The sequence below is a fragment of the Atractosteus spatula genome, chromosome 4, assembly GCF_055471065.1.
Source record: "Atractosteus spatula isolate fAtrSpa1 chromosome 4, fAtrSpa1.hap1, whole genome shotgun sequence".
NCBI classification, from domain to species: domain Eukaryota; kingdom Metazoa; phylum Chordata; class Actinopteri; order Semionotiformes; family Lepisosteidae; genus Atractosteus; species Atractosteus spatula.
In genome coordinates, this window is record NC_142709.1 from 46,038,429 (window position 1) to 46,062,587 (window position 24,159).

The window sequence follows — 24,159 nt, forward strand, 5'->3', positions numbered from 1 at the left end:
TTGTTAGTGACTTTAACCATGGCAGTTTCTGGACAGTGTAGTTGTCTGAAACCAGATGGGAAGGGTTCAATGAAGTTATGTTAAGGACAACAAAGCAGAGTGTAGAGAAACAGGACTGAAATTAAACAAAGGGAATGGGATCTAATAGACTGGTTGTGCACTCCATACATGATAATTTATAAGGTACGCAGAGTCTAGTAGAAAGAAGCTAGAGACAAGAGAACCAGCAAAACTAGGCATCCAGGGAGGAGGTGTGGTGGTAATGTGTAGAGACCAGGCTTATTATTTGACTTTCTATGCCTTAACCAAGCGGCTTGGTACCTCTCTTCCTAAATGAGAATGAATGTAGCTAAGAGGCCCCTGTGATATGAGATAACATTAAACTGTATCAAGCTGAACAATGTAATGATGAATAGTGCAGATGGGCTCCACCAGGCTGGTTCATTGCCAAAGACCACAGGTCAAAGGTCACCATTGAACACCCAAAGGAAGATCCACTCATCAGGGATCTGTAGGATGGGTAGCAGAACTAAACCTAATAGTATCTTGGCCAGTCACCAAGTCCTTTTTCTTTGGTTAATTTTCTGATCTAAACTGGCCAACTACATTTTACAAACACCTGACTGCAAGCAGTCCAAGTCAGTACTTGACCTTTTCTCCAAGAAGCCAGGCTGAGAGAATGAATCAGCAAAAGTTCAGAATTCTGTTCAAGACATTCTCTCTGAAACAGAATAAATCTTTTGTTCAGAACTCACTGCTATTTTTGTCTGGTCAACAAAATTAGATAGTTGGACTCTTTGCCAATATCAAAAATATTCTGAACAAAAAGCTCTACCATGAATGAACTAAATTCCCCTCAACCAAGTTGAACCTCAAAAAGATAAATTGTGCACAAGCTGTCTTAAAGACCAAAAGTCAGTGACTTTTCTTTTAATAAACATTTCTTTAAAAAAATAAAATAGCAATATTATGGACAACTAATTGACTTTTTATATTTCTAAATATCACAACATGTTCGAATTTGAGTCATTTTTAATAACAATGAATAGTCACCTTCTTTCCTTCTGACAACTGTCCCTGCTTCTGCTTCCTGCTTCTATCGTGTGTGTGTGTGTGTGTGTGAGGGGGAGGGGGATCCCTTTAGATCTCCCTTCAGATTTAAAAGGTTATTAATCATATCTTCGGTGTCGCATCTTCCCAGTGTAGCTTATCTTTTGCTGCCTGGGTAAACTATCACAAAGCTTTAGAGAACTTAACATTTCTATTAGCAACAAATCGTAAATACGACATTTACATTGGCATTATTAATTAACAAATGCAACATAAATTGTTATCTTTGTCTTCTAAGTATCTTAATAAACTTTCAGCATAGCTTTCTCCCCATTTAGATTTATTTTTCTTGGGATTTTGGGATTAAATGTTTTTATTTTTTAAATACATTTTAGAAAAGTGTAATCTATACTAAAAAGCTGTATTTATTTAATACCACTCGATACTTATATTAATGGTGTTTAGTTGATACTGTTCAAACTTTTATTTTAAATTGTATTACAGCATTGCACACATGCTTAAAAGAGAAGAGAGAAAACGCAAGCCTTCTTCAGGTGTGAGGGTTTCTGCTCAGAATGAAACGCTAAAATGTAATGTAGGCTCTGAATGGGTTCAATTATGATTTGGGCTTGATTAAGGTTGCTGCCTTTCATCTAAAATCCTGCTTGAATCCTTCTAAACTAAAAATTAGACACAAGAAGAGAAGAGGCTTTGGTGAAATTTCTCTTTTTTTAATTTCTCATTTTTTCTTGGAAAAACATCTTACCCGCTGCAATCTGGGCACAGAAGGATTAAAAGAAGTGAGACAGGCAGGGGGGAGAGTGAAACAGGCGGACAGTCTTGGGAGATCGCCCGTTTTCCATGTAAATAGTTCCCTGGTTCCGCACTCCTTCGCAATATCTTCACAAGGGAATCAGTGCGAATTGTAATACTAATTAAATGACCACGGGCACTTTCCACCCCCTCTGACAGCAGGAACATTCCTACAGTATTCTTAGCTCAGCAGCTTATTACAATATAGGGTGTTCAAACCGTTTTTTTTTACACAGTGACACAACGTCACATTGTGAATCTGTTTTTCCGTGTTTACAAAGAAAGTGGAATACAGTGATACTACCTGCTATATAGATACATATGTTTAGATATTTAGACCTGGTGCGGCACCGAAAGAGGGAGGAGGTGCGGAGCTCAGCAGTACAGAATGAACGTTGTGCTGCCTGGAGCGCTTAATGGCACCAATCGCGTCTGCATTTATAACTTAATTTTTAAAATTAATCAAGCAATATGAAGCATCTCTTTTTACTTTTAAGTCCCTTAATTATCATTAAGCACAGCTTTCTCACCACTTAGACTACTTTTTGATACCATCCTTAGACAAAGCAGAAACTTGTTGTACTTTCTAATGACATTACAAGTGGAAAGATTACAGATTTTAATCGTCTTTAATTTTGTTACGTTATACATTTTAGAAACGTTTCATCTATACAAACACCACAAAACTATTCTCGATTGTATTTCTGAATGTTATGTTACACTTAGTTCACTGTTTTAAATACATCTTATTAAGAAAGTTACTGTAGGTGTTAGCATAAACTATTAGTAATCAATAATATTAAATTTAGCACTGTAATAAGTTGTTGCACTTTCCCCCGCATCTTGTTAAAATATATTTTCATTGTTCAAATATACATTAAATCTGACTATATAATAAGTTAAATACAAAACTAAAGAAAAAATAGGGTAAAATATAGTTCAAAATATTTTGCTAACAATGTTAACTGTTTATAAATAATAAAATGTATTAACTAAGGAGTAGGATGGCACAGTTGTTAGTATGCTTTTTGTTTTGTTTCTTTTTCATAAATACAACAGTAGTACCTGATGTCTCAGTGGCTTTCAAAATTAAATTATGCATGCAAACCTGTGAACTAGAAAGATAACTAAAATATCCATCCATTTCTAATGGTGGCGAAGTGGTTAGCTTTGCTATCTCACACCACTGGGGTCCTAGGTTCAATTCCTGCCGTCCTGTGTGTGTGGGGTTTGCATGTTCTCTCTGGGTTACATGGTTTTTCTCCATATGTGTGATATGACTCCCTCTCGCACTCCAAAACATACTGGTAAGTTAATTGGTTTATGGGAAATCTGGCCTTGGTGTGTGTGTGTGTTTGTGTCTGTCTGTCCTGTGATGGACTGGCGCTATGTCCAGGGTGTATTCTGCCTTGTGTCTGTTGCTTACTGGGATAGGCTCCAAATCCTCTGTACTTAATAAAGAGATTAGAAAATGGATGGAAGTAAAGGCACTGTGTGGAACGAACTATTTACAGTGTTAGAAACCCACTATGAAATGGCAGCATCTCACTGAGAATAAAATATTTTATAGTGCTGGCTTAAGGAAACAGCCTTTCCACCTCTCTTGCACATCAGTATCCATACCTAATTATTTCAACAAATTGCCTCTAATTATAAACATCTTAATATGCTGGCTCTGTGGATCAGCATCAGCTATGTTTGCCCATTCCTTCAATTCATGTGCATCCAACACACAGTTCAATGCAAGCAACTACACAAAATCTAAAATACAATCCCCATTTCAGTATCTATGTAAACATAGAGTCTGTTAACTTCATCATCTTCATCAAAAGTATGCCTAACCCCATTAGGAAGTGTTCTTGTTATCAGTGTATTCCTCAACTTTCCCCAAATTATCTTTTTCTTACCAACATCTCTAGTCTTTTATCCTGCAATAACTCAGCTAACAATTAAATCCCCAAAAACTGCTTGTGTTAATTTCTTTAAATCACAAATATCATATGTAAATACTGGCCATGTAATACTCTGCATTGTGGAATAATAGTTTATTTTAAAGGATAGAGAAAGCACAGAAAATAGGCAGTTAGATTGATCAGATTAGTATGAAAAGCCATTTAGCAAAGAGGGAATGAGAAGAGTGTGACAAACTAGTATACTTTAGATCTTTTTTTTCTGAACCAGGGAAAATCTGATCATGTTTCTCTATAACAATAATAAAAAACTTTATTTTATATATCACCTTTAAAAGTGGCATCTCAAAGCAATACAGTAGATGTAAAAACAGTTAAAAAGACCACAGATTACAAAGTAAATACCCAAACGCAAACACGCTTTTAATAAAATGCTTTTATTCATTCAGCAGAGAGAGAGAGACACATCCAGCAGAGAGAGAGAGAGAGACATACACACCGGTTTTCATTGACAAAAAGTAATTGTTTTTTTTACATTCCTCTTGTTTAACAGGAATGTTTTGTTTGTGGACAGACTGTTAGATTAGAGGAAAAGAGCGCCTCCTTCTTCGAAGCATTTCGTTGATCAGATCACGAATTCTTTTCCAGTCGCACGAAGTAAGTGTTAAGAATCTCCGATTCACCATGCTACTAATGCTTTCTTGGAGATGGCAAGGCACTTTTGCCTCTGGACCCATCGAAATTTGCTGATGTGGTCCACCCCCAGTAAATTTCAAAAGTTACAAGTTTTCGAGACACGAGGGCGGCGTAGCGGTAGGCTCTCGCTTTCCAATCTATACCGATGCACTGCAAGTACAACCCCCCCTCTTTCTCTTGAGTGATTGGCAACAGTTGGATATCTGGGAGAATTGTTTGTCCCACTGGTGTCTGTGAATTGCGCTCTGTAAACAGTGCTTCCTGAGGGGAGATAGATGGCGGGGACAACATCAGCCAATTCCTGCGCGGTGCTGAGCAGAGAGGCCAGGATGGAGTGTTCTGAGGCGGTGTGTGCCATGTAGGGGGCAGAGCTTCCGCCAGGCATTGCAACCTGCGCGGCGGGGAGAGGCACTTATCGGGAAACAGCTACTCTACCGTTTGACTGCCGGAACATACTGTCTCCTTCTTCTGCATCTTCAGGAGTGTCTCTAACCTCCCAATTCTCCCCAGTAATGTGTCGTACTGCTCCCGCTGCTGCCGAAAATTTCCATACAGTTGCTGCTTCTACAGATTGGCACCCTGGCCAGTGGCCGAGAGCAGAGACCCACAGCCTGTGGCAAAATAACATAATTCATGTAAGAAATAAAGTCACACAGTAGTATTCATCAGTTGCGGAACAGACGTCAAAATAAACTTTTCTTTTTATCCGTCTTACCGCTTTCTTTTCTACTGTCCTGGTAGTAGATTTCGAAGATCGTTTCTCCCGTGCGGTGTTTTCCTGAAGAACAGGCTGCGAATATACTGTACTATGGTTGCTGTAGTGCAGGCTCGCAGTTTTTTTTTGTGATGGGAACTCACCCAATCCCTTGGTGTATTTATGCTATATTCTCATGTACGGCTAGAATGTGTTCATTGTCTTCCAATGAAAGGCAGGTTCCTTTTGCCGAAGTCGGGAGACATTAGAAGCTTGCCACACCCGGACTGTTAAACAAATGCATTAGCACGTCAAAGCTATCCCATTGAGGAGCCGGGCGCAATAATTGTTTTGTTCCTTGATTTTCTGATCTGCATTAATTACATCACCACCACTGGCGTGGAGCTGTGGGGTGAGACAGGGCTGCAGCCTGAGCCCAACACATATCTAATATATATATCTAGATTAATATCTACAGTATATCAACGAATTAGCAGGAATGTTGGAACAGTCTGCGGCTCCTGGTCTTACACTACACGACACAGAAATCAAGTTCCTGCTTTATGCAGATGACCTGGTCCTGCTGTCGCCCACAGAACAGGGGCTGTGGCAGAACCTGGCACTGCTGGAGCAGCACTGTCAGACCTGGGCGCTGACAGTCAATCTGGACAAGACCAGAGTTATGGTTTTCCAGAAAAAAAGCCAGACCTCAGGGAAACAGGTACAAATTCACACTTAACAACAACACATTAACACCTAACAAGGGGTGCAGGGCCGAATTAGGCCAGTACCCACTATTGTTAAACATACAGAAAAGAATATTAAAGTATTGGCTTTAATATTAGCCGTACAGAACATTAAAGTGCCCCTTTCCATTCAGCGGGTGTCTGAGCCACTGTGTCCTATCTCCTGACAGTCGCTGTTGTGAATGTCTGTAGAGTGTATTTTATTTTTAGTACTATATTTTTATATTATATTCCCTATTAATCAAACTCTAAGAGTATGTATCAGCTTGTCCCCCCCTCCTGCCCCTCTCTGTGTACAGTAGAGCCTCCTGTCCTGGATGGTGGAGCCCATACAGCTGTGTCTAGAGAGAATCCAGGGTATCAGCTTCAACCACATGGCTGGGTAGCTTGTTCCCCCCTCCCGCCCCTCTCTGTGTATAGTAGAGCCTCCTGTCCAGCCAGTACAGGAGGCTCTACTGTACACAGAGAGGGGCGGGAGGGGGGAACAAGTTGTCCAGCCGTGTGGAATGCTACAGAACCCCAAACAGACAATACACACTAGCCGAATATTTGACGGAGATATCCAGACACAGCTGGATGAGCTCCACCAGCCAGGACAGGCAAATAAGATACACTCCACAGACATTCACAACAGTGACATATCATAAAACATTTGTACATATTGTTAAATTATTACTTGTTTTTCAGGAAGTTAAAAAAACACTTGAATTCAGTCTCTCGAAATAAAGTTATTTTTCAAGCAATGTAACTAACGTCGGGCAATGTGTTTTTTTTTAATCTAACATTGACAGCCACATCTTAAATCTTGTCAGTCAGCTCTTTTTTCTCTATTTGAATTGTGGCGATTCAAACAACTTGGGATAACAAGTGGTCTCAAAGTCACCGAGCTCACAGAGCTTCAACAACAGATGACAACTTCCTCAGTCCTTCCTTAGTCTTCCTGAAATTGTCAGATTATGAGTGAATAAAAGCATTTTATTAAAAACATGTTTGCGTTTGTTTGGGAGCTATATTATGTATTTTTCATATATAAGATATTATGATGTGTTCCTGCTTACACATTGCACGACTTTAAAAGCTATAAAAACAGGTTTTGATTCGTGTCTTTTTCACATTATCTGGCGAGCCTTGTTTTGTCAAAGAACCAGAGATCATCTCGCTTTCAAAGGACAGCACATACTTTGAAAAGACCGCAAATGTATTAGCAAGGGTTAATTGCACCATGGACCGCACAAAGAAATGTAAAATAGTCTTCTTTAGGTGTGAGGGCAGGAGTGGATCGCAGCAGGCGTACTCAGCAAATAACAAGAAAACAAAGAACAGGGCAGGTGAGACGAGTATCTAGACAGTGAGTGATCAGAAAAAGGAAACAATTGTTACGCCTGGCTTTTCGACGCAATTTTTTTTTTAACTTGCTAATGCATCCTGGCGTATTTTGTTTTAAATAAAATAGGAGTGTCTTTCCCTGGTATTAGCTCATAAGTATGGTGTAAGTTTTATCTGTACCATACTGTACACAGGTACAGACTTCAAGCTGCACCACTGTGTCGCTTTGGTAAGGAGACGGACTATGGCCAAAATCACGAAGACTCTCTCACACCAAATAATGAAGATGAAAAGAAACGGGAAGTCAACACGAGACATTGTACAGCATTTGGCTTCGATGGACATCTTTGTTTGTGAAAGCACAGTGAGACGACATTATAAAGGGGAGAGGAGGCAAAGAGAATCTAAACCGAGGACGATTTAAAGGTAAATAACTTTCTAAAAATACTTTTCTTGCATGTAAATACAACTACGCACATTATTTTTATAACTAACTGTTGATCTCTTTTTTTTTCCAAGTCCTTTTGTGCGACCCATCGACAGACTGACGGATGAAAATGATGAGCTACCAGCGATGCAAGTTCAAAGACGGCTATGTGCTGACCTCGGTGCGAGCGTTAGTCCGACATCGATAAGAAAAGTGCGCAGAAGGCTTGGATGGAGATACAAAAAAACCAACACATGCCCCATGATAAGGGTAAAAAACAAAGAGGAAAGACTCAAACAAGTGCTCCAATGGATTGAACAGGGGGGGGCATTTCATGATGTACTTTTCACCGACGAAACAACAGTGGCTCTGGAACAGTTTTCAACCATGTCATTTTGTAAAAAGGGGAGATATGTGGACAAGCCAAAGCCCAAACATCCACTGAAGGTTCACATCTGGGGGGGTATATCTAGAAGAGGCCCGGGACCACTTCTTATTTTCGAAGGAATTATGGATCGTGAATTCTTCGAGGAAGTCGTGGTGAAACAGCATGCCTCCTGTAGCGGCGAGGCTTAATAATAAGGCAGAATTAAGTGTTTCTGAGCTTCCCAAATGAGGCCCCATTTCTCTGTTCATCTCTGTGGTGCAGCCACAGAGAGACCATTAGGGTGATTTAAGGTTTCCTAGGACAGCTCCCAAAGGGGGGTGCACTTAGCTAAGCCTGGCTATCATGATCAATGGTCATCCACTGGCGCCTATCAGTCTAGGGAGTGCCGGATGGACATCTGGACTGCATTACTAAGTGTCAGGACTAAGTGACTCATATCTCACCTTGATCAACCAATCAGGGACTGGTAGGGCTGAGTAACCCACGTGGGACTCTGATGCCCATGGAACTTTCAGCCAATCAACAAGCTGAAGTTCCTCCAGGTAAAAACAGGCAACACAGGCCTGGAGATTCAGATTCAACAAGATTCAGATTCAACAAGATTCAGATTCGGGAGATTCAGTAAGATTCTGGAGAGGATTCTGTGGACTGTTCTAAAGGGAATTCAAAGGAGAATTCCAGGGCAGGACGGCCCAGGAGCAGAAGGCTCCCAAGGGCAGGACATTCTCGCAGCGCGCCTCCTGACCATCCTGAGACTCAGCCCGGACAACCACGGAACGGCCAGTGTGTCCGAGTGCCAGAACTTTCCTTTGTTCTAAGAGTCTAGAGTGGAGGTTGCCAGAGAGTAACCAGCAGCAGGCCTCGTGAACAGATCGGAACTGTGGACAGCTGAATCACTATTCAGAACTAGTCTTCATCAGGAACGAACCGGTCCTCTTCCTGACTTGCTGGGACCCACAGTCATCTTTTCTCCTGTGCACAAACTTTGCTAGTTAAAGCCAACACTAACTAGCCGGTCAGTGAGCATCTGCAGCGCACCGTCGCAAGCCGCACAGCACAGCCTGGCACCGAGCCAGACAGCGCGGATTGGACAGCAACAGCCTGCAACTGTTTCTTTGTGCCCGCAGGAGATCTGAATCCCCAGAAATTGGATGAGTATTCAACTTCAATGCATTACAGCTCGAGAATTCAATTGTTATCCAAACCAGTTGATATCAATTTAATTCCTAAGAGTTATGTACTTGTTTTGAGTATCTAATGTAGAAGTTATAACCAAGTTCATTTACGAAACGGTCTTAATGAATGATATACTGAACGTATGTCCTCTTGATGTGTAACACTTCGTAACTGATTGAATATATACCTTTTGTATTCTGATAACCCTCTCGATAAGATCTGTTAGGTTTACATGCATATTCTATGTATTAATAAATGTATCCTCGTGTATTAGTACCTGTGTGTGTGCGTTGTTTGAGTTATGTCGCATGGTTGGATTCTAAAGCCATCAAAAGAATCAATTTTGTGATTTACTGCTACAATTAATAATTGTCTCAGTAAATGCCCAAACCCTACAGAACTGGTGCCTTCAGAGAGCCACTATGATTACATATTTGGCGTCCCTGAACGGCTATGAAACACTACACTCCCCATATATCAGGGAGCACTTTGGATCAAGGCATCATCTCTTTCAAGACAATGATCCGAAACACACAGCAGCAAGGGCGAGGCTTGTAGCAGAAGGAGTGAATTGGGTGAAAACTCCAGCCGAATCCCCAGATTTAAATCGGATAGAGATGGTTTGGCATTCGCTGAAAGACTATGTTCGGAAAACTGCTAAACCCAGCACAAAGCAAGAACTGATCGATGCGATCTACAAATTCTGTGAGGAAGAACTGACCGAACAAAATTGCAACAATTTTATTAACAGACTGTTCCGTGTTCTTCCTAGGATTGTTGACCGGGGTGGGGGACATTCGGGAATGTGAGTCTGATAAAGAATGAATAAAAGCATTTTATTAAAAACGCGTTTGCGTTTGTCTGGGTATTTACTTTGTAATCTGTGGTCCTTTAAACTGTTTTTACATCTACTGTATTGCTTTGAGATGACACTTTTAAAGGTGATATATAATTTTTTTTTATTATTGTTATAGAGAAACATGATCAGATTTTCCCTGGTTCAGAAAAAAAGATTTAAAGTATACTCTTCTCATTCCGTCTTTGCTAAATGGCTTTTCATACTAATCTGATCAATCTAACTGCCTCTTTTCTGTGCTTTCTCTATCCTGCTATATTTATAATTATTCTGAAACATTTTTTTTTAAATAACTCATTTCTAAATACCTTTTTTCACTGTTAACATCTTGCAGCAACTCTGCAACAAAATATACACTTAGCTCAACCTGACAGTTCATCCTGCTACCAGCATTGAAAAAAAAATCTTAAGAGTTCTATATTTATGTCTTTATTTAGTGGTTTCATTAGTGACAAAGGCTAAACTTTCTTGGAAAAATGTATTTTATGTAAACCATGTTTGCTATTAATTCATTTAGGGCTCACTGACAGAATTGCTGTTTTTTATGCATGCCAAAAAATGTCGGTGCCGTCGTCTCCACTTTAAAGTTACCTCCGTGCTGGAAGAATTTGACCTCAGAACGTTTGCTCAGTGTACTAATCTAGGCACATCCCAGAAATTTGACTTCACTGTGTAATGAAGAAATTTTAAAGACTACTTCTTAGCGTAGATAAAAAAGCTTGGATTCCCATGGACAGTATCTTATACACATATCTTTTTCTGTTGTCTTTGTTGATCTCTTGAGGATCCTTGTGATATTTTGAGCTCTCATTGAATGATAAAAGTGTCGCAGTTTAAATATTTTTCGTTGTTAGAAATTATGAAATGCTCTGTTAAAAGCAAGAGAGTTTTTATATCTGTTATAGTAAAAGAAAATGCCCGACGAACTAGGGATTGAACAGTTTTTCAGTGCTTGTACAATCGATGGAAATGTTCAAATAAATGTGCTAATCATCTCCACCTGAGACCAGCTGTTTGCCCAGGCCGCCATCTGGAACTGGGCCTCAAACATTTGCCATGGAATCTCCCCATTATAATGGCTCGGTCTCACCGGTGCAGGCTGGAGCAGGGGTGGTGGGCTGGACCCTGCTGGTCTGGCGTCTCTTTCCTGCCACATGGCCTGAGGCGACCCGGGAAAGGGCCCCCCTTCCACTGAGTAGGTCACCATGGGGTAGCCCTGGTAAGGGCTGTGGCCACTGGTGGTGCTGAGGGGTCGTCCCGGCCCCTGGCGGCTGCTGCTCGCCCCCAAAAGGCGCTTTAGGGGGTCACTTGGCTGCTGGGGGAACCGGCACTTCTCTAAGTCCGACATCATCGGCCGTTCACTGTCCATCCTCCCGCTTCTGACACCAATGTAATGAATTTGGGTTCGTTGAGGACGAACACAGAGACTCAAACCTGTGGAGTTAAAAACTGGGCTATATTTCTTCTACGTCACCACCCGCCAGCAGCACTCCCGCGCCCAGACGAGAGAGAGAGAGAGACACACACACACACACACACACACACACCCACCAAGGGTTGCGGAACCAGGGAACTATTTACATGGAAAACGGGCAATCTCTCCAGACTGTATGCCCATTTCACTGTTACCTGGATACCTCCTGGGGGATATCCTCTATATTCTCTTGGGGGGAATATCTTCTTGGGGGATATTCTAACAACAAGTGATTATAAGACGATCTGTCAAAGTGCAATGAAATACAATATGCTGGACAGTATGCTTCTCAAAGCGCTTTACAGGATAACAACAACAATAACAACAACAATTTACAAGTTCTGGGAGGAAGAATATCATCAATATTAATAATAATAATAAACTTTATTTTATATAGCGCCTTTAAAGGTGGCTTTTTTTAAAAAAACTTTTTTTAAATGCATTTACATTTGCACACAGAGCAGTGTTTACTTGAACATGGAGATGCCATACTGAAAAATTCCTGCACACAACCATTGCAGCGGAATTTGCATCGTTTGGCAGGGCTATGATTCATACAAGTGGTGGTGGATTTGGAGACAAAATGTATTTACATTGGGTTGCTGTAAGTGGAGCACTAATAAGCCCAAAGCTCTACTTATTAATTTACAAGAGAATGCACCTGACAAGCTGGACAGTATGCTTCTCAATGCGCTTTACAGGATATCAACAACAATAACAATAACAATTTACAAGTTCTGGGAGGAAAAATATGATCAATATTAATATTAATAATAATAAACTTTATTTTATATAGCGCCTTTAAAGGTGGCTCCTCAAAGACAGGATACTTACAGAACAGTACAGTTCATATACAGTAATATGTTTATGTTCCTAAATTAATATCGTTTATGACCTTCAGATGCGTTATGCTCCTCTTCTTTTTATGCTCAGCTAAAATTTCATATAAATATTCAATACTAAGCGGATTAAAATGTGCACAGTAAAGAGATTAAATGATTTAATCTTTTCACTACCGACCAATGCACCACGAGTGCCCCTGTCGGTCATTTTGGCCAGCCAATCACTTACTGCAGTGCACTGCGGTGGCTTGTGGGTAGTTGCGTGCGGTACGGGTTTGTACCGTGCATTTTGAATGCCTGCATCTGTACATATTAAAACTATTTCCCAAATTTAATATGTGATTTTCTATATTTATTGTTAATTTATTGTCCATAATATTGCTATTCTATTTTTTCAAAGAAATGTTTGTTAAAAGTAAAGTCGGTTGGATATGAAAACACAACCTCTGGTTTACAAGTCAGGAACGTAGACCACAGTACCACCGGCAAGGTCACATGAGGAATGGTGAAACAGCCCTACACATATAGAATCAACAGATAAGATAAGATTAATTGCTATAAAAAGAAGTAAAGAAGCTGCACGCTCTAATAAAATAAAGGAAGAGGAAGTTATTAAGGCAATTTGTGATCTTACTGATGACAGCAATACTATTCAAACAGATGCTTGTAAATTAATTGGACTGCAAGCTGAACTGGATGAACTATACACGGAAAAAGCAAAAGGAGCTTTTGTTAGATCCAGGAGACGATGGTTGGAGGAAGGCGAAAAAAACTCAAAATACTTCTATAATTTGGAAAAAAAGAATGGAGATTATACATCTCTTAGTAAACTTAACATAGATGGCTGTGAAACTCAAAATCCTGTAGAAATTTCAAGATATGTATCAGATTTTTATGGTAAGTTATATACTAGTAAGGCATGTTCTACAGATAAAATGTGTGATTTTCTGAACTCATTAAAAGAAGACTTTAAAACTATAGACGAAGGGTTTAAAGCCATCTGTGATAAAGAGATATCCATCTTTGAAGTTAAGAAAGTTATTAATAAGCTCAAGGTTAACAAATCTCCTGGTAATGATGGCCTTACCAGTGAATTTTATAAAACCTTTCGAGATGATTTGGCTGAATTTCTTCTTCTGGTGTTTAAGGAATCAATTGAGAAGGGAGTTTTACCAACCTCGATGACTCAGGGCTTAATAACCATAATTCCAAAACCAGATAAAGATCATTTGTTGATAGATAATTGGCGGCCTATCACTTTGATTAATAATGATGGAAAGATTCTTGCTTCTGTTTTTGCAGAGAGACTGAAAACAGGCCTTGACTCAATTTTTGATGAGTCACAATCAGGTTTCATGAAAGGAGGACATATATGTAATAATATTTGTCTGGTGTTGGACCTTGTGGACTATGGTGAACTTATTAGTAAGGATAGCTTTATTCTATTTGTGGACTTTTATAAGGCTTTTGACACAATTGAACATTCTTTTATTTTTGAAACTCTCAATTTTTTTGGCTTTGGTGAGTATTTTCAAAAGGTAATTAGAACCTTGTACAATCAATGTAACAGCTCTGTTAAATTGGCTCATGGAACCTCTCATAGATTTAGAATTGGTAGGGGAATTCGACAAGGATGTCCCATAAGCCCATTCTTATTCCTGCTGGTCACACAAGTTATGGCTATTCATATAAAAAAAGATGTGTTTCAGGGTATTCAAATACAGGATAGAGAGATTAGGTATTCCCAATTAGCTGATGACACAACACTATTTTTAAGAAACCATGCAGAGATTGAGAAGGTAATTAAGTGTATAAATGTTTTTTCCTCTGTTTCTGGTCTTTCTCTTAATTTAAAAAAATGTGAACTGATGGCTCTTGGGAACTGTGATGTTTCATCCATATGTAATATTCCTGTAAAAGATGTAGTTAAATATCTAGGTATTAAGATTTCCAAAAATCCCAAAATTAGAAATGATCTAAAATTTTCTCCAATTATGCATTCATTTGAAAAAAAACTTGACTTATGGTTGTTAAGAGACCTTTCTTTAAATGGTCGAATACTTTTGTCTAAATCTGAGGGTCTATCTAGATTAGTTTATGCTTCACTGGTTCTGGATGTACCACCTGCAACTATTAGGAAAATTGACTCCAAACTTTTCAAATTTATCTGGATGAATAAACCCCATTATCTTAAAAGAAAAAGTATTTGTCGTCCACAGGCAGAAGGGGGCTTAAATGCTTTAGACTTTAGGACATCAAATGCTATTTTTAAGATTAAATGGATACAAAACTATTTAAAAAATAAGCAAAGTATATGCCATGTAATCCCCAATTTGATATTTCAAGAAGTAGGGGGTCTAGAGTTTTTACTAAAGTGTTACTTTGACATTGGAAAAATGCCCTTGAAACTTGCCAGTTTTCATAAACAAGTACTTCTGACGTGGTTACTTATGTATAAACATAACTTTTCCCCACATAGATTTACTATCTGGAACAACAAATTTATAAAAATTAAAAATAAAACCTTTTTTTTGAAAACTGGGTCAAGAATGGTATAATTTAGATTAAACAATTAATCAAGACTGATGGTGAAATATATAGTTACACTGAGTTTGTTAATAGATACAATATTTCTATAACTTTGGAAAAGAAATTGTGAGTTGTGGATGTAATAACCAATTTTTGAGATCCCTGTTAAAAAATGATAATTTACTTGCGACTACAATATATTGGAATTCCACATTTGGAGGACGCATTGATTGGAGGAAAATTTGGATGATGCTCAATAAATATTGTATAACCAATAAAATTAAGGAGGTTTCATACAAAATAATTCATCGAATTTACCCAGTTAAAATGCTTGTTACCCAACGATTTAAAATTAATATAGATGACAAATGTGTTTTTTGTGACAATAGCCCTGAAACTATTCAGCATTTGTTTTGGTTATGTCCCAGGGTAAAAATGTTCTGGACTAAGATGCAGAATTATATTAAAAAAGAGACCAATATTGATATTTGTTTTGTTGAAAAAGATATTATTATAAGTTTCAGCCCCAGTGAAAACAATATAAACATTTCATTTGTAATAAATTTAATTATTATACTGGCACGTTATCACATACATAAAATGAAGTGGTCTGGGAGGTACCCTGTGTTTGAGTATTTTAAAATGGAAGTAAAGAGGTATTTGCAGACTATTTTAAAATACAAAAATATGAAAGCAGTGCGGACATTATTTTTATTTAATTTGTTTAATCTTTTTTCATAACTTGAATTTTATGTAGTAGTATGTACCCCTGACGATATTTTTGTTTTGAATTGTTATATGTACTCTTGTTTGTATTGTAATTTTTGTTCTTTTGTTAAGCATAAATAAAAAAAATAGAATCAACAGACATTGTACAGCGTGTACTACTGTGTTGCATTTTTTGAATACAATTATATCGTTATTAATTTCTTTAGATACGCGATTCCATATTATATTAGCCGAAAAGCTTAAAACTACCACTTTTTTACACGCTATTTCACATGTTAGTTAAAGACTTCGATGCTTAAAATATTTAGGGAGAAATGGAATACTGGTGTGCATTTTTTCTTTAAAGTACCAAGACCAGCCATATACTGTATGTTTATGTTCCAAAATTAATATCGTTTATGGCCTTCACACGCGTTACAGTATGCTCCTATTCTTTTTATGCTCAGCCACTAAGATTTCCCTTCAGTGGTAAAATTCCATATAAATATTCAATACTTAAACGGGCACAGTAAAGACATTAAATATTGTCGTGGAAATTTAACTATCAAGGAAGCCACAAGAGAGAGTTCTCACCTGAGTAAGGTCTTTATTTCAATATTGCAATATTGGGAGCCCTGCTGCCACTTTGCAAAGTGCAACCAGAGACTCAATTTGTTACAAGCAGTACAGGGTTTTTATAAGACGTTGCGCTGTAAAAAAGTTCAGCACTTGGTCCCTTCTGAAACTTCCCCTTTCTCTAAGAGATAACAAATTACATCATTGAGCGAGAGAAGAAAAACTAGATTTGTTATTCAAAGCTTATCAGTTACTTTCAGCTAATTCTAATGACCCAGACAGCATATATTGTTTTGGTACATTGTCTTCTAAACTAACCCAAACAGTGTACTTTGTTGACGCACTGTTTTCTAAAATTCTGCACGTACTGTAGCACAGCAGTTACATCCTTGAAATATATTATCTAAAAGCACCAATATATTTTTTCCAAAGCTCTCTACATTTTTAAGAATCAATTTACTTATTAGATTTCCACTTCAATATACATATACATACTGTATACAGTACAGTTTGCAGACAGTAATATGTTTATGTTCCTAAATCAATATCTTTTATGAGCATGTGAAAGGCATGGTGAATCGGAGATTCTCAAAAATTACTGTACTTTGCATGATTGGAAACAAATGCGTGATTGCAAAATGCTGTGGTGTTACTTTTACAAAGACGGTCAATGAAAAAAAGAATGTGGACCAGGGCAATACGTTGACTTTACAGCTTGTCCAAGGTCATTCATTATTAATACTATTAGTAATATCTTCGGTAAAGACTTTGATGGCGACAGCTCAAACATGAGAGGTTGAGCTTTATTAGCTCCACCTTGCGGAAATTCCAGATACTATTATTTTACTTGCGGTACCATGTGGTATCATGCGGCACTATGCGAGAATTTACGGTATTAATACGGTACCTTGCGGTACACTGCGTCAAGCCAACCGCAAAATAATGTGGTATCGCCCGCTTGTTTTGAATGGCTGCATCTGTATATAGGATGGACACAGGACTTCCTCCAGGCATTCTATATTCTATATTGATATATGTGTTGCTGTTTCAGTGCATCTCACGTGACTTGCCTTGGTGGCATTTAAGTGACTGATTTATAACTCTGAGGTTGGGTGTTCAAACCCAGCTGTCGCCATGAGTTCTCTTTTAACAAATAAACATTTATTTGAAAAACTGAAATAGCAAATATTATTGGCATTATGTTGACATTTTTTATATTTCTAAATATCACAACATGTTTGTACTGTATGTACACAGCGATACCGCAGGGTGTAGGGCGCAAATTCACGTGCACCCGAAAGCCCTACATTATGAAGTAAAAGTAAAGATGGGGGTTAAATTAAGTCTTTTCTGCATGAAGATTAGACTTCTAAGCAACAGGAGTTTATGGCAGGAAAGGGAGAACTGATAAGGATTCCAGATGCGAGCTAGGAGAGCTAGGGAACCCCCTGGGGACTTAATCCCTGACCATTTGACCAAAAAGCAGTAAACTGGCCAAACACCTCCCCCCTTTACCATAATAACAGTGACATCAGAAGTGGAAAGGATATATAAACCTAAAGTTTGTACCAGCACTTTGAACAATATTTTGGTTTTGTTGTTTCTTGCGGGAAACAAGACTTCGGCTTTATTGTTCCTTGCATGCAATAAACTCATCTGTTTAACTTCATCTCGGGATCCAGAACCTTATTCTTTCTGTTACAACAATTAATATTGTGTATTCACCTGGCGCTGCGTGCTTTTCACATCTCTCTCTCTCTCTCCCCCCGGTGTGCTGGCTGTGCCAAATTTCACACTCAACCACATCACAGATCAGTAAACTTTCACACAGATCAGCAACTTTTTTGTATAAATGACACTTTTCTAAAATTTATTTTAAAAATAAAAATGATTTCTCCAATTTTTCCACGTTTGATCCCATAAGGAAGTAGTATACGCTCCTGCTTTGTTTAACGATGGTATGAAAAAATCAATCTAGTGAGAAAGCTATGCTTAAAGTGAATTAAGGGATTTAGAATGCAAAGATAATGATTGACATTGCGTTGTCAGATTGTGAATCAATAAAGGCATTTAATTAAACACGCATTTGTGATTTTAATCAAAATGGGGAAAATGGGGTTAGACCATTAGACATGCAATACGCTTCCTCGTGATCATCTTAGAATCATTGAGTAAGCTGCAAGTTTTTTTTATACATTGCATTCAGAAATACAATAGAAAATAGTTGTGTAATGTATGCATAGATGAAACTTTTCTAAAATGTATAACACAATTAAAGACGATTAAAATCTGTAATATGTCATCTTTCCAAGTGTAATGTCATTAGAAAGTACAATAAGTTCCTGCTTTGTCTACGTGATTGAAATCAAGGGAATCAATGCAAATTTTAATACTAATTAAATGACCGCGGGCACTTTCCACCCCCTCTACTCTTCTCAGAGTAGAATAGGCTAACCTTCGGTGGATGTTTTGGGTTTTGTTCACATATCTCCCCTTTTTATAAAACGACATGGTTGAAGACTGTTCCAGAGCCACTGTTGTTTCATCAGTGAAAAGTACATCATGAAATGTCTCTCCCTGTTCAATCCATTGTAAAAAAGAAAAGGAGCATAAAGCGTCTGATGGATTAATTTAATTTAATTAATTAATGTAGGAATAGCATCAGTTATATTTTTTAACTGCACTGCTTCGGAGAGAATACCATAGCACATTTTTTTTTACTCCCTGGCGGAAATGAGCTTCCATAAGAATCAGTATAGCTTCTGGGAAATACATTTTTCCTGCATTAAAGTTTAGCTCTTTCAGAACTAATTTTTTATTTCTTTTTTAAGCCATTTTTTTGACCACGCTCAAATATTCTTTTGTTCATATCTTCAGAAGGGAAACACGGAAAGCCTTCAAACCAAATGCATTTTAAAGACCATGACTTGTGAAAGCTTCCACATAAAACTATCAGTGAGTTAATTCTCTTTTTTTAAACCTCCGGTTTTTCATCGATGCGTAATTACGCACTAGCTGGAATCCAGGGGGATCGCTGTGTACATGTGTTCACAATGAGAGAAATACTGCTCAATACGGCTTCGTGCGAAAAACCTGTATATCACCATAGGAAGCATAACAGTGTAGCCTCCAAGTACCCAGACTAGCGCAGGAATAAAGCTTTGTTTGGTTTCAGAAACCCTTTCTTTATATCCTGTTTTCATTCAGGTAAGGGTCAACTATATACACGATACTGCTGACAGCAGGAAAATTCCTATACTTTACTTAATAGCATCTTAAAAACAGCACCCATGGTGTTCAAACTGATTTTTTTTACACCAAAGACTGACACAGCTTCGCTTTGTGAATCTGTTTTTCTAAGAAAACATGTCCGTGGGGGAAGGTGGAGTGTGTGTTTTTCATTGGAAGACTTGCCCTGTTCTAGTTTGAAAATACCTGTGAACCGGTTTGTTTACAAACAATGTAGTCACAGACTCAGACAGTGGAGTGAAATTCAGCACAGCCAGCACAACGGGGAGAGGGGGAGGGAGAGAGATGCGAAAACCGCACAGCGCCAGGTGAATACACAATATTAATGCAGGGCTTTACACCCTGTGGTACCGCTGTGTACATACAGTACGAATATGTTGTGATATTTAGAAATATAAAAAATGTCAATATAATGCCAATAATATTTGCTATTTTAATTTTTCAAAGAAATGTTTATTTGTTAAAAGAAAACTCATGGCAACAGCTGGGTTTGAACACCCAACCTCAGAGTTATTAATCAGTCACTTAAACTGTCATGCGAGATGCACTGAAACAGCAACACATATATCAATATAGAATATAGAATGCCTGGCGGAAGTCCTGTGTCCGTCCTATATAATAATGCCACAATATTATAAACTCCCCTTTGGCTGGGCAATCAAATTTTTTAATTTAAAAAAAAATAAAAATGAGTTGTAATGATGTGTTCCTTCTTAACTTAGAAATTGCATGACTTTAAAAGTGATAAAAACAGGTTTCAATAGTTAATAACCCCTTTTTGTGCATGAAAAACAATTCGGGCACAGAAGGGTTAAAAAGAAAGGGGGGAGGGGGAGTTGTGAAACTGTTACCTGCTCTGGAGGAAGCGGTTAGAAAATAGGTGGGTTTACACCTGTGAAAAGCATTCCAATTTTAATGCGATACAGAAGACATTATTCATAAAAAATGTTCTGTACGGTCTGTAAACTGAAAATATATGAAGGAGACACGTTGCATATCACCTCTTTTACACTTGGAAGAACATTCCAATGTTAATGCGACACTGAAGATATTATTAATAACCTTTTAAATGTGAAGGGAGATCTAAAGGGATCCACACGGTACAGGTCCCTGCTAGACATTCAGAGGGAAAGACGGTGACGTCACAGTGAGCAGGCGAGCAGACACACCCTCTAATGTCAGCTGTATGTGTTAAATATATTTAGATCTTTGAATTAATATCGTTATTGATTTCTTTAGCCTGACAGCATTGTCCAATAATACTCTCCTTGTGTTTAATTTTTAGTTAAGCAGGATTTGAGCTACAGACCATAAAAAAACAGGATTCACTTTTTTCACATATTGATGATGATAATAGTAGCAGTTTGAAACTATTCATTGTTATTAATAAACGACTTAGATTCGAACATGTTGTGATATTTAGAAATATAAAAAAGTCAAGAGTGTACATAATATTGCTATTTTAGTTTTTCAAAGAAATGTATGTTAAAAGAAAACTCATGGTGATAGTTGGATTTAAACACCAGACCTCTTGCTTATAAATCAATCACTTAAGCCATCACGCCACAGACACAGTGACTGGTTGAGTACTGAAACAGCCGTAAACATATCAATAGAAAGTCTTATACTACTGTTTGTGCTATAGTACATGAATATAATGATATCATTATTAATTTCTTTACATACACGATTCCATATTATATTCCCTATCCTACCAAATTCTAAAAGTATGCTTTTGTTTACTCCGGTATCGAACGTATTTGCATAAAAGCTTAAAACTATCACTTTTCTCACAAAGTACTGTACAGTACATAAATGTACAGTAACATGGTGAGACTTTGATGCTTAAAATGTTTAGGGAGAAATGGAAGACTGGTGTATACTTTTTCTTTAAACTACCAAGACCAGCCATATACAGTACAGTTTACATACAGTAATATGTTTATGTTCCTAAATTAATATATTTTATGAGCATGTGAAAGGCATGGCGAATCGGAGATTCTCAAGAATTACTTTGTACAGTATGATTGGAAACGAATGTGTGATCGGATCAACGAAATGCTGTGGTGTTACTTTTTGTCAATGAAAAAATAAAGTCTTACAAACAGCTACAAAGAATGTGGACCAGGGTAATACTTTGAATTTACAGCTTGTCCAAGGTCATTCATTATTAATACTATTAGTAATATCTTTGGTAAAGACTTTCATGCATAAGATATTTCTGCATAATTAAAATATTTATGATAAAGGTGGTAGGTTGTGTACTTTTGTCCAACTGAGCAATCTTGCTTTCATAAAATATACCAATTTTAATGTATAATGATTAACATTCTGTAATACAGTTTAAATTTGAAAGTCTAAAGAGTATACAACTTAAATTCTTAATTGAATAAAGACTGTCTCTTAGCAGTGATTGGGATTCGAAATCAGGTGTTTTCAAACGCTGTACATGAGAGGTTGAGCTTTATTAGCTCCACCTGGCGGTAATTCCAGATACTATTATCTTACTTGCAGTATATACAATATGACGTGTTATGACTTGTTATGCCGCGACACGCCCACCGCATTTTACCGCGGCATACTTCGCTCGTTTTGAATGGCTGCATCTGCATCTGCAGACATACCTCATCTGCCAAATATCATTGTTCCAGGATGACTGGGCTTTTCTCCTTCCTTGGCCCAAACTATCCTTCTTCAAATTCTTCAACCTGTCACTTCCTTCTGTTCAAAGATATTACATTCACAAAAGCATCTACAAAATCAACTAGCAGACTTATAGAAACACAAATCAAAGTAGATGGAAACTACTTTTTCTTGTTTAGGGTGTGTCTCAAGGTCACCTTCTCATGACTTGGTTGCCTTATTATTCCTGGCTTTTTCAAGAAACACATGGATGAGATCTTTGGATCAATTGGTAAAAGGCAAATGAAACTTTACTAGGGACAACCATACCAGAATCAAGTGAATTGAAGTTATTTCCTGAGTGTTTTAGCAAAGTTGATTTAACCTGCTAGATCATAGGATGATCATAGTTGATTTAACCTCCTGCCCATAGGATGACGGCACTGGGACCTCCATACAGAATGAGAAGTAAACCAAGAAGTGGACTGTGAGAAGAGATGGGTGGAGGAGAGATGCAAAAGACATGTGAAGGAGAAAAGGGGATTACATGTAGTAGTTAGAGTTAGGGTAACTTGAGGTAATGATATCTGGAATGATTATGATTAAGCTGAGACCAATTGAACATTATTGCTGTTATTCTTCAGAAACTGGTTGTTAACTCCATAACATAGTGGTGTCCTCTCATTTCTAAAATTATTATGTTTTAAATGTACTTTCTGTTTCCTTTCTCATGGCCTGATAAAGAGTACTTGAAGATGTCTGTGTTATGCACAGGTTGAAAATCTACTGCATCTATCTGACTACTGTATATAACAGTGATGTGTCTGCCTCCTTATGTGACTTTTACAATAATCTACTAGATAATTTTCAAACACAGCACTATAAAATGAGAGACAAGAGACAAACATGCAAATACTGTACATTTTTCAATAAAAAAATTAAATATGTAACTGCAATATGATTTAGGTGTAAACACACATTAAGAAGTGGAAAAGGACAAACACATTACTTTTATTAACGTCCATCCATCTTTTAACCTCACACAGGGTTGCAGGGGATCTGCAGTCCATCTCGGCAAGCAACAGGTATAAGGCATGATGCGCACTGGATGGTCCATCACAGCCTTTTAATTAACTATAGATTTAAATGTTTCTGTTCTTTTTTACATGTGTTATCATTAACATGCATGCTGCAAAAAAACATGTCTTTTCTACTAGAGATTGTCATGTGTTCTATTTCTCTATCCAGGCTAGTCAGCTGGGTAGCCTCAGTCACACCTTTCTATTAAATTTGTGGAAGTGAACAAACACTTTGGTTTGTCTCCTCAGTTCCTAAAAGAATATGTGACCAAGTGCAGTGAGTTCATTTTTTATCTTTGAGAAATTATGTCAAGCTTATTTATGAATAGAATCTTGAATTCTACGAATCTGTTGCTGTATATATATATACAAAAAGTAGGCATATGTAAAAGATGTATGTTCCCTTGATTCACCTTTGGGCCAGTTTCTCAAGCAATCACTTTGTCTCTCTGGATTAATAAAAGCTACAGCTGCAGCTCTGCAGTCAGCAGGCTCTGGGGTCACTGTGAAGAGCTACCCATAAAAGCAGCTGAGATAAGAGGAAGACTTTCTTGTGCAGGAGGTGTGTTGCTGAATGAGCACAGTGAACAAACTGAGGCTCCAGGTATGTGACTCACTGAACTGCATTTAAAAGTTAAAATATGAGCTTTTATGTAAAGCTTTCTCTTTTTCTTTATCTTTCAAAAGAATGTGTAAATTACATATTTCAGCAGGTGTGCATACATTAAGTAAAGTAAATTTTGTTTATCAACATTCTTTGTGTATTTCTCAGTAGGAAATTCAGATTTTAGATTAAATTTAGATTTAGAAGACTCATAAATCTCATTAGGAAAAATAATTATGCTTGGGGAATATTCTAAACATGTAATTATTTTTCTCACTTTTCCAAAATTGAAAACAAATATATTTAAAATTCATATATATTACAATAAATATTTATATTACTGTATTTTTAAAATTAACTCCACACATTAGCACTATAAAATGTACTTATTTTT

General features: G+C 37.6%; 1 pseudogene; it reads right to left on the reverse strand.

Annotated features, from left to right (window-relative positions):
• Window positions 1–4,351: 4,351 nt before the first annotated feature.
• LOC148836414 (uncharacterized) overlaps window positions 4,352–24,159 on the reverse strand; it is a 28,958-nt pseudogene continuing 9,150 nt past the window's right edge.